The sequence below is a fragment of the Gorilla gorilla genome, chromosome 2, assembly GCF_029281585.2.
Source record: "Gorilla gorilla gorilla isolate KB3781 chromosome 2, NHGRI_mGorGor1-v2.1_pri, whole genome shotgun sequence".
Lineage (NCBI taxonomy): Eukaryota > Metazoa > Chordata > Mammalia > Primates > Hominidae > Gorilla > Gorilla gorilla.
In genome coordinates this window covers 22,470,862-22,482,413 of record NC_086017.1, presented here as the reverse complement: position 1 = coordinate 22,482,413, position 11,552 = coordinate 22,470,862, and the positions used below count along the sequence as shown (strand labels likewise).

Genomic DNA, 11,552 nt, shown 5'->3' with positions numbered 1-11,552 from the left:
ATGAATAAAGTACTGACACATGCTACCATGTGGATGAACCTTGAAAACATTATGCCAGGTGAAAGAAGTCAGTCACAAAAGGCCACATATTGTGTGAGTCCATTTTTATGTAATATCCAGAATAGAAAAATCCATAGTGACAGAATGCATATTGGTGATTGCCAGACGTTCAGGGGATGGGGAAGAAACTGCTTGATGGGTAAGGGGTTTTACTTTGGAGTAATGGAAATGTTTTGGAACTAGGGGTGGTGGCTGTAAAAGACTGAATGTACTAAATGCCACTAAATGTTCAGTTTAAAATGGTTCATTTCACCTCAATAAATTTTTTAAAAAATGAAGTAGCCATTCTTCCAGGTGAGCTGAAAAGTTTGAATGAGGCACAGGCTCCTTAAATTTCTAAGATGTAAAGTGCTGGGCAAATATCAGCTGGGGATGCTGAAGGAAGGAATAATCAGAAGGTCAGCAAGTGTGGCTTCGAAACTCTGCCTCAAGTAATAATGATAATGATAATTAGAGATAGTTATAATGTTGACTTCTTTGGTTTCCTTGTAAACCAGTGTTATTTTAGAAAAAGAGGGAGATAGCTCTATTAATTACAGCTAACACGTCTACAATGCTTAATATGAGGAAGGCACTGTTCCAAGTACTTTACGTCTAAAACTTACTAAATCCTTACAACTCTAGGCCGGGCGCGGTGGCTCACGCCTGTAATCCCAGCACTTTGGGAGGCTGAGGCGGGCGGATCACGAGGTCAGGAGATCGAGACCAAGGTGAAACCCCGTCTCTACTAAAAATACAAAAAGCCAGCCGGGCGTAGTGGCGGGCGCCTGTAGTCCCAGCTACTCGGGAGGCTGAGGCAGGAGAATGGCGTGAACCCGGGAGGCGGAGCTTGCAGTGAGCCGAGATCGCGCCACTGCAGTCCAGCCTGGGTGACAGAGCGAGACTCCGTCTCAAAAAATAAAAATAAAAAAAATAAATCCTTACAACTCTAAGAGGTAGTATCATCACATTTCCATTATAGATGAGGGAATGGAAGAACTGAGAAGTTTAAATGAGTTCTCCAAGCCACAGATAAGGAAATGGCAGAGTCCAAATTTGAACCCAGGCAAGTCAGACTCTAGGCACTGAAGTCTCAACCACCAGGCTCTGCACTAAGTGCTCTCCAGGTTTTATCTCATTTAATCCTGCAGGGAAGGTGTTATTATTCCCATTTTATTTTATTATTTATTATTTATTTATTTATTTATTTATTTATTTATTGAGACGGAGTTTCACCCTTGTTGCCCAAGCCAGAGTGCAATGGCACAATCTCCGCTCGCTGCAACTTCTGCCTCCCAGGTTCAAGCAGTTCTCCTGCCTCAGCCTCCCGAGTAGCTGAGATTACAGGCCACCATGCCCGGCTAATTTTGTATTTTTAGTAGACATGGGGTTTCTCCATGTTGGTCAGGCTGGTCTCGAACTCCCAACCTCAGGTGATCTGCCTGCCTCAGCTTCCCAAAGTGCTGGGATTACAGGCATGAGCCACCGTGCCTGGCCTATTATTCCCATTTTAAAAATCCCCCTCATGCTATCCACATTCCACACCTTCTAGTCTTTCTTTTTTTTTTTGTTTTTGAGAAGGAGTTTCGCTCTGTCGCCCAGGCAGACGGAGTGCAGTGGCGCCATCTTGGCTCACTGTAAGCTCTGCCTCCTGGGTTCACGCCATTCTCCTGCCTCAGCCTCCCGAGTAGCCGGGACTACAGGCGCCCGCCACCACGCCCGGCTAATTTTTTGTATTTTTAGTAGAGATGGGATTTCACCGTGTTAGCCAGGATGGTCTCGCTCTCCTGACCTCGTGATCCGCCTGCCTTGGCCTCCCAAAGTGCTGGGATTACAGGCGTGAGCCACCGCGTCCGGCTTTTTAAAAAATTTTTTTATATTTTTTTATTTTTAGTAGAGACCGGGTTTCACCGTGTTAGCCAGGAGGGTCTCTATTTCTTGACCTTGTGATCTGCCTGCCTCGGCCTCCCAAAGCGCTGGGATTACAAGCGTGAGTGACCGCGCCTGGCCAGTCTTTCTCCTACATTTATTTTTACGTTGGTCCACATACTGCTGTCATTCTCACTTTGCTTCATTTTTCCTTTCTTCTTCTTTTTTAAGAGACGGGGTCTTGCTATGTTGTCCAGGCTGGAGTGCAGTGAGGCAATCATAGCTTATGCCATCCCCAACTCCAAGTGATCCTCCAGCCTGAGCCTCCTCCCTAGCTGGATTACAGGAGCATGTCACCATGCACACTAATTTTCTTTCCTTTTTTTTTTTTTTGGTAGAGATGGGGTCTCATGTTGCTCAGGCTGGTCTTCAACATCTGGGCTGAAGTGAGCCCCCTTCCTTGGCCTCTCAAAGTGCTGGGATTAGAGGCTTTGGCCACCACATCCAACCTGAATTTTATTATTTATATTTTCTTTTAGTCTCCCATTACTAGAAGGCAGGGATTTTGATTACTGTTAATTTTCCAATATCCAAAATAATGTGTGGTACCTAATAGGCTCGCAATATCGAAAAGTAATAGTGCACATGGCATTCTGTAGTATTAGGTAGGTATCTTGTGTTCCTGTGTTTGCGTAAATAAGATCATACATGATGTTCTGCTTTTTTAACTTAATGGCTTTTTTTTTCTTTTTTTGCGACAGAGTCTGGCTCTGTCACCTAGGCTGGAGTGCAGTGGCGCTATCTTGGCTCACTGCAACCTCCGCCTACTGGGTTCAAGTGATTCTCCTGCCTCAGCCTCCTGAGTAGCTGGGATTACAGGCGTGCACCACCACACCTGGCCAATTTTTTTGTTTGTTCGTTTTGTTTTTTTTTTTTTTAGGCGGAGTCTCACTCTGTTGTCCAGGCTGGAGTGCAGTGGCGCGATCTCAGCTCACTGCAAGCTCCGCCTCCTGGGTTCATGCCATTCTCCTGCCTCAGCCTCCTGAGTAGCTGGGACTACAGGCGCCCGCCACCACACCCGGCTAATCTTTTGTATTTTTAGTAGAGACGGGGTTTCACTGTGTTAGCCAGGATGGTCTCGATCTCCTGACTTCGTGATCCGCCCGCCTCGGCCTCCCAAAGTGCTGGGATTACATGTGTGAGCCACCGCACCTGGCCTATTTGTTTTGCATTTTTTAGCAGAGACAGGTTTCACCATGTTGGCCAGGCTGGTCTCAAACTCATGACCTCAAGTGATCTGCCCGCCTCGGCCTCCCAAAGTGCTGGGATTACAGGTGTGAGCCACCACGCCCAGCCATGTCTTTTTTTTTTTTTTTTTTGAGACAAGAGTTTTGCTCTTGTTGCCCAGGCTGGAGTGCAATGACGCGATTTCGGCTCACCACAATCTCCGCCTCCCGGGTACAAGCAATTCTCCTGCCTTAGCCTCCCGAGTAGATGGGATGACAGGCATGCACCACCACGCCCAGCTAATTTGGTATTTTAATTTTTTTATATTTATTTATTTTTTCGAGACGGAGTCTCGCTCTGTCGCCCAGGCTGGAGTGTAATGGCGCGATCTGGGCTCACGGCAACCTCTGCCTCCCGGGTTCAAGCGATTCTCCTGTCTCAGCCTCCTGAGTAGCTGGGATTACAGGCGCACGCCACCACGCCCGGCTAATTTTTGTATTTTTAGTAGAGACGGGGTTTCTCCATGTTGGTCAGGCTGGTCTCGAACTCCCGACCTCAGGTGATCCGCCTGCCTCGGCCTACCAAAGTGCTGGGATTACAGGAGTGAGCTACCGCGCCGGGCCCTTTTTTTGTTGTTTTTTAAATTCAGTAACTATCTAGTTCATTCTTGGATGGATGACAACCCAGATTGGCTGTGTAGCAGGGTTCTCTTAACCAGTTTCCTATTAATTATCATTTCATCCCGTGTTTCTCCAGAATGCAAATAATATGGCATTAAATATCTTCACGCATAGCTTTTTGTGTATGTGTATACTTATTTCTCTAGAATTAGTGTTTAGAAGTGAAACTGCCGGGAGGAAGGATATATACTTTTAACATGTCCAAGTTCCACTGTGATAGCGCTGCGAGGGCACACAACAGGTTTCAATATAACTTGGACCAAACCGGATATTATCAGTTTTTTTAACTTGTTGCTAATGTGATGGGGGAAAAATGAACTCGGAATTTACACACAAGGAAAAGACCGTTTAAGTTTCAGGGACTGTCCACATAGCTGTCAAGTGGCGGAGCCGTGATTTGGTATTAAAGTGCCCGGAGAGGACGCGTCAAAGTTGGACACTGTGCCCTGTGTCCTGAGGCACGTCTGGTGATCGCTGGGCCTTGCAATGCTGGGCAGGCAGGCCTTCCTCTCCCCTTCTAGGCCTCTGGCCACTCCTGGCTGGCCGAAAGCCGGTTCTTCTCGATTACCGAGTGCCCCTCCTGAAAGCAAGTCAGCATCGCCTAATCTCTTCAGCTTCGAAATGGCGGCCACCAGATCGCTAGGCCACGCCCCGGGGGCGGGGCCTGAGTTCAGGCCAGAGCGATGGATGCCCGAGCCAAGTTAGAAGTCGACTGCCAGTAGGGCTCGCGCAGAATCGGAGAGCCGGTGGCGTCGCAGGTCGGGAGGACGAGCACCGAGTCGAGGGCTCGCTTGTCTGGGCCGCCCGAGAGTCTTAATCGCGGGCGTTTGGGCCGCCATCTTAGATGGCGGGAGTAAGAGGAAAACGATTGTGAGGCGGGAACGGCTTTCTGCTGCCTTTTTTGGGCCCCGAAAAGGGACAGCTGGCCGGGCTTTGGGGCGCGTGCCCTGAGGCGCGGAGCGCGTTTGCTACGATGCGGGGGCTGCTCGGGGCTCCGTCCCCTGGGCTGGGGACGCGACGAATGTGACCGCCTCCCGCTCCCTCACCCGCCGCGGGGAGGAGGAGCGGGCGAGAAGCTGCCGCCGAACGACAGGACGTTGGGGCGGCCTGGCTCCCTCAGGTAGGTGGCAGGACCGGGTCGTGGATGCCGGGGGAGCCGGGCGGCGGGGCTGAGGGATCGGCTTCCAGGGCCACCGGGCCTGGGTGGCGCTGATGGAGCGGCCCCGCGGCTGCCGGGCAGAGGGCTTGGGCCAGGCCGCTGTCACCCCGGGTAGCGTTGGGCGGGGGCCCCGGAGTCCGGTGTCATGGCCGGCGAGCCGAGTTCCCACATCCCACTCAAATTTCCTTGTGTTTGGCGGAAACGTGCCAACGCCACCCTTATGCCATGCGCATTCCTCATATTTGGCAGTGGGAAAATCCGCCCAGAGCTGCTCCATATCTGTTGTCACTTGGATGGGCCAATTCCTTTTCTCTTGGGCCGCCGAATGTGGGACCCGGGCTTGCACCCTTTCTCAGGGTACTTCAGTCAAGTGACACCCTTTTAGAGACGACGTGAGGAATCGGGTGAGAGAGGAGGAAACTGGCCAGTGCCCTACCACAAAGGCACAGGGGCTTCTTCTTGGGTATCAGGACTCTGAGGGTTATTAATGAAAGGTTTGGGATACTTATAGAGGATTGGCCTCAGGACGCTTTGGAATGAAGAGCCAGGGCTGTCTTTTGTGTGACGCGAGAGCCGCCGGGACGCTTCAGCTCTGCAGCTGCTGAGGCTTTGCGAGCGAGTCGATGCCCAAGAGAGAGGCGTTTGGACGTCGTGAGAGGCGAGGCGGCCGTTTTCATTCATTGTTCTCGTTCTAGGGCTCTGGGTGTGCCCCTGGTATTCATTCTGTGGTGGGAAGAAGGAATGGAACTTACGTGTATCCTTGAGATGTGAACGGGTTTTAGGGGGTCACTTAATCTAAGTGGAAAATGAATTCAAGGCACGTTCATTGAGCGTTTCTGCTTGCCTGGTCCTCTGTGGGCTGAGTGGAGAGACTCTGCCCTCCCTGCGCTCCTAAGGCGTGAAAACAATGCAGTGTGATAAGAATTGGCTTATCAAGTGTTGTGGGGATTTAGAACAGTTAGTTTTGCTTGGGGAGGAGTTGAGGAAGCTTCTACACTCGAGGAGACGTCTGAGTCGAGTTTTGAAACACCTGTGAGTAAGTGCTTACCAGGTGAGGAGGAGCTCAGGGAACAGCTGGTACAAAGGCTTAGAGCCATGTGGGAGTTGGGATGAGTTTGGGGAGCAGCAAATTGCCTGGGGTGCAGGAAGGAAATGGTGAGAGATGAGAGTAAAATAAAAGTTGCTAGAATTGTGAGGGGGCTGTCTTTGTTGTAGATAGTGAACTAGTTGAATTTGGATTATTGTACATGGGTTGCCGAGTCTTCATTCTTGCTGATAATTTTCTCCCCTTGTTGATGTTGAAGCTGATAGTGATTGAACATATTTAGTTTAACTTAGTTAATGACTTTAAAATTTTTTTTTATTTTTTCAGAACAATTCAAACTTTTTTTTTTTTTTTTTTTTTTTTTTTAAAGGAACAGGATCTCACTCTGTCGCCCAGGCTAGAGTGCAGTGGCATGATCATAGCTCGGTTGCAGCCTCTAACTCCTGGGCTTAAGCAGTTCTGCCTTTGCCTCCTGAGTAGCTGGGACTACAGACAGGTGCCACCACACATGGCTAATCAAAAAAAAAAATAGTAGAGATGGAGTCTGGCAGTGTTGCCTAGGCTGGTCTCAAACTCCTGGGCTCAGGCGATCCTCCTGCTTCCACCTCTCCCTCCCAACGTGCTTGCTGGGATTACAGGGGTGAGCCACTGGCCAGGCAGAACTTTTTTTTTTTTTAAATAATAAGAGAGGGGGTCACACTATGTTGGCCAGGCTGGTCTTGAACTCTTGGGCTCAAGTGATCCTCCAGCTTCAGCCTCTTAAAAGTGCTGACATTACAGGTGTGATCCACTGTGCCTGGCTAGCAGAACATTTTTGATAAGTGTTTTATATCAAATGTTTTGACTTACACAGTGGTGAATGAATTGAACTCATATATTCCTGGGGATTCTTGCAAAAAATTCTCTTAAAGTTATACTTGCTCACGAAAATGTTAACTTTATAAATGTAGAACACTCTCCTACTAATTTTTATTTTATTATTCTATTGTTTTTTATTTTTTTGCGACAGCGTCTCACTCTGTTGCCCAGGCTGGCGTGCAGTGATGCGATCTCAGCTCACTGCAACCTCTGCCTCCTTGGTTCAAGCAGTTCTCCTGCCTCACCCTCCTGAGAAGCTGGGTAGGCACACTCCACCACACCCGGCTGATTTTTGTATTTTTAGTAGAGATGGGGTTTTGTCGTGTTGGCCAGGCTGGTCTCGAACTCCTGACCTCGAGAGATCTGCCCACCTCGGCCTCCCACGGCCTCGCTGGGATTACAGGCATGAGCCACTGTGCCTGGCCTAAATTTTAAATATAAATAATGTACTCCCCAGTCTTACAGAAATTGGACGACTGTAGAAAACAAACATCAAAAAAAGTGTAGAATGTGAGTATTTTTAGTTTAATAAGTGTATTTTATAAACTATTTATTTGTATTGACTTCTCGGATAACAACCTGTTATACAATCTTTATCCCCATAAGCATAATTTTCCTAAAATAGCTATAATATTGTGATTAATGTTTATGCTAAAGTGACTATTATGGAATTAACAGACTTCAGTTGCAGTTCCTAAATCTTGCTTTGGTTGTGATGATTATATACCACTGAAGAACATTCAGGATTATTTTGGCTTGTTTTTACCCTTATCACTCAAGGGCTAAGCTGTTTAAAATGCAGCATAAACATTTGACCCAGTTGAATGCTGGGATACTTGGAAAAATAAACCTGTTACTGTTTCTGTACTAAAGGCTTATCTTTTAAAGATATGTGGTGTTTTTTTAGTGCAGTGGTGCGATCTCGGCTCACTGCGACCTCTGCCTCCTGGGTTTAAGCATTCTCCTGCCTCAGCCTCCTGAGTAGCTGGGACTACAGGCGCCTGCCACCACGCCTAGCCAACTTTTATGTTTTTAGTAGAGACGGGGTTTCACCATATTGGCCAGGCTGGTCTTGAACTCCTGACCTTGTGATCTACCCGCCTTGGCCTTGCAAAGTGCTGGGATTACAGGCGTGAGCCACCGTGCCTGGCTGATATGTGGTGTTTTGTGATTATAAATTGTAGTGGAGTTCCTTAGTTTTGTCAAAGTCTTGTCAGTAGTTGTAAAAACATCAGCCAGTTGTGGTGGCTCAGGCCTGTAAGCCCAGCACTTTGGGAGGCCGAGGCTGGTGAACTGCTAGAGCTCAGGAGTTTGAGACCAGCCTGGGCAACATGGTGAAAACCTGTCCCTACAAAAAATACACACATACAAAAAGAAAAAAATTAGCAGGGTATGGTGTAGTATGCCTGTAGTCCCAGCTGCTTGGGAGGCTGAGGTGAAAGGCTCACCTGAGCCCAGGGAGATTGAGGCTGCAGTGAGCCATGTTCATGCCACTGTACTCCAGTGTTGGTGACGGAGTGAGACCCTGTCTCAAAAAAAAAAGTGTGCCTTCAATAGAAGGCTTGAACATATTTTATGGGATTTGGTTTAGCTGAAAAAAACAGTGAGAAGCAGATTAAGCTGGTAATTTCTGACAAAAAGTATCTAAAAGATGAAGTGAAGAATGTTAAACATCAAGTATTATATTACAGTTGCTCTGAGACTAGTAGCTTTTAGTTTATAACATGTCATTTGTTTGCTCTGAAGATTAAGCAAGTTCATACTTCTTGGAAGTTAAATTTGACTTTTCCAGAAGCACTGGATTATTTATGAAATAAAAAATATAATTGATAACTTTAAACTACTATTTCAGGTAGTCTATTACTAGTAAATGTATGATTCTACATTTAAATTTCAGGTAAATCTTTGTTAGTAACCTACTGCCTAAAAAAATGTTACATGAGGGAGTACTTTTGTTTGCATGTTAGGATCATAATAGGCCATACATAATATAATCTTGAGCTTGGGAGGAGCTTGTTAGCCAAACAGCATGCCTTAATGTTGACTTGCAGAAGACAATTTTAAATATTGCCTTTGAAAGGCAGTGGATAATGTGATAGTGAGGGGGTTTATGAAACCATAAAATTGAGCTTTGGCTTAGTTTTTGTTTTTAAGTTGTGCAGATCTTGGGAGTCATTTCTTCAAAACAAATGACTATGAGGTGGAAAATTACTTACCTTGAATAAATTAATTGGAAAATCAGAGAACACTGGGTTTATTTAGGATGAGGTCGTTTAGGTCTTTTATTGGTATGTGTATGGGAGGGTAGAATTCCTAATTGCTCATCTGACTGGGTTCAAAATGTAATACTAGATATTTGTGTTGCAATTCAGTTGGTACTTTTGGTATAGGGCTAACTTATCTTGCGTGTAATTTTTTTTTTTTTTTTTTGAGATGAAATCTGGTGCTATTGCCCAGGCTGGAGTGCAGTGGTGTGATCTTGGCTCACTACAACCTCCGTCTCCCAGGTTCAAGGGGTTCTCATGCCTCAGCCTCCCGAGTAGCTGGGATTACAGGCGCCGGCCACCTTGCCTGGCTAATTTTTGTATTTTTAGTAGAGACAAGGTTTCACCATGTTGGCCAGGCTGGTCTTGAACTCCTGACCTCAAGTGATCCACCTGCCTAGGCTTCCCAAAGTGCTGGCATTACAGGCTCACTCAGGCATCTTGCCTTGTAATTCTCATGATAGTAATGGCTATTTTTTTCTTGCCTTAGAGTTGTAAGTAGAAATTCCTTAATTACACATTAAGGTTTGATCTTTAATTTTACAATGTTTGAGTCATTTTGTTACTTATTTTCTCCCAGAATGACTTGCGTAGCTGTAAATGATTTTAGTTAATTTCAGATCTGTTTGCCTTTCTTCTAAAATGACCCCTAGAATCTCAGCTTAACTAAGGAAAATGTCAAGTGGGTGTTGTTTCTTTGTTACTGGTTTTGGCCTAGACTATCTAAAGTTTGGCAAATTACTCACAAAGTATGTTAATTGGCATCACATTCCAGTCAGTGTACATAGCATTTTTTGAGGAACACTTGACACACGGTTTTATTTTTAGACCAGATTCTAAGGGGTTTTACTGGGTGGGGCTTAACAATCCTAAAGCTAGTTTACGGTTTTAAAATCTTTATGATTTAGAGGTTGTTTACATTTTTTGTTAATAAATGGGAAGCAGCAGGCAGTGGCAGTCAATTTTGTTTGTTTCTTTTTTTGTTTTTTTTGAGACGGAGTTTCGTTCTTGTTGCCCAGGCTGGAGTGCAGCGGCATGATCTTTGCTCACCACAGCCTCTGCCTCCTGGGTTCAAGCAATTCTCCTGCCTCAGCCTCCTGAGTAGCTGGGATTACAGGCATGCGCCACCACACCTGGCTAATTTTGTATTTTTAGTAGAGACAGAGTTGCACCGTGTTGGTCATGCTGGTCTTGAACTCCCTAACTCAGGTGATCTGCCTGCCTCAGCCTCCCAAAGTGCTGGGATTACAGGCGTGAGCCACCACGCCCAGCCCTCACATAACTTTTATGATATTATGTTCTTATAATTGTTCCATTATTATAATTAATCTCTTACTGTGCCTAATTTATATGTTAAACTTGATCATGGGTATGTATGTACAGGAAAAAACAGTGTATACAGTATAGTATACTGTTCTTGCTTTCAGGCATTCATTGGTAGTCTTGGAACATATTCCAAGTGGATATGGAAGCACTACTATGTGATGGAATGTTACTCAGTAATAAAAAGAAAGGGTGTACTGGTGTATACTACAACATTGGAAACATGCTAAGTAAAAGAAACGATGCAGGAAAGACCACATATTGAATTATTCCATTTATATGTAATGTCCAGAATAGGAAAATCGTTAGTGACAGAAAGTAGATTAGGGGCTGAGGGATGTAGGGAATGGTCAGTGACTGTGATAGGGTTTTTTTTTTTTTTTTTTTTTTTTTTTGGGTGATAAAAGTGTTCTGCAATTATGGAGATGGAGCCACAATTGTGAATATAATAAAAGCCATTTTATACTTTTTTTTTTTGAGATGTTTTGCTCTTGTTGCCCAGGCTGGAGTGCAGTGGTGCGCAATCTCAGCTCACCGCAACCTCTGCCTTGGGTTCAAGCGATTCTCCTGCCTCAGCCTCCTGAGTAGCTGGGGTTAGACAGGCATGCACCACCATGCCCGACTAATTTTGTATTTTTAGTAGAGATGGGGTTTCTCCATGATAGTGAGACTGGTCTCGAACTCCCGACCTCAGGTAATCTGCCCACCTCGGCCTCCCAAAGTGCTGGGATTTACAGGTGTGAGCCACTGCGCCTGGCCCCTGCCTGGAAATTCTTAAGAATTAAATATTATTTTCTTTGAGTAAGTAATAAGGTCAGATGTCACAAAATTTAAAGGATATAGAAAGTTATGTTGTGCATAGTTATTCTACGTTCTCCTTTGTTCTCTAGCTACCCAGCTTCCTTTCACAGAGGGAAATGTGAATTCTTATGTATCCTATTTTGTGACGACACAAGAATATTTAAGGGTAGATGTGCTGGCCTTACTTTCTTGCTCAAATCTTCCGGGCTCTCCCTGGCTACCAGACTAAGTATATACAATTCTTGCTTCTGTGTCTTGCTCACATGGCTTTCTCATAGTAATAGTAT

The 11,552-nt window shown here is 45.7% G+C and overlaps 1 protein-coding gene across 6 annotated transcripts in view; it reads left to right on the top strand.

The window, feature by feature from the left end:
- The first annotated feature begins 3,971 nt into the window (after positions 1-3,971).
- The window catches only part of RAF1 (Raf-1 proto-oncogene, serine/threonine kinase), an 81,146-nt gene continuing 73,565 nt past the window's right edge, over positions 3,972-11,552 (top strand). Inside the window, exon 1 of one of the 6 annotated variants that reach the window (XM_031009559.2) lies at positions 3,972-4,935. The gene's annotated coding sequence lies outside the window, so the exon portion shown is untranslated. Of the gene's footprint in view, positions 4,936-5,201; positions 5,379-11,552 lie in introns of those variants that run through there. The other 5 variants (XM_055381020.1, XM_031009560.3, XM_055381023.2 and 2 more) reach the window with 5 other exon arrangements.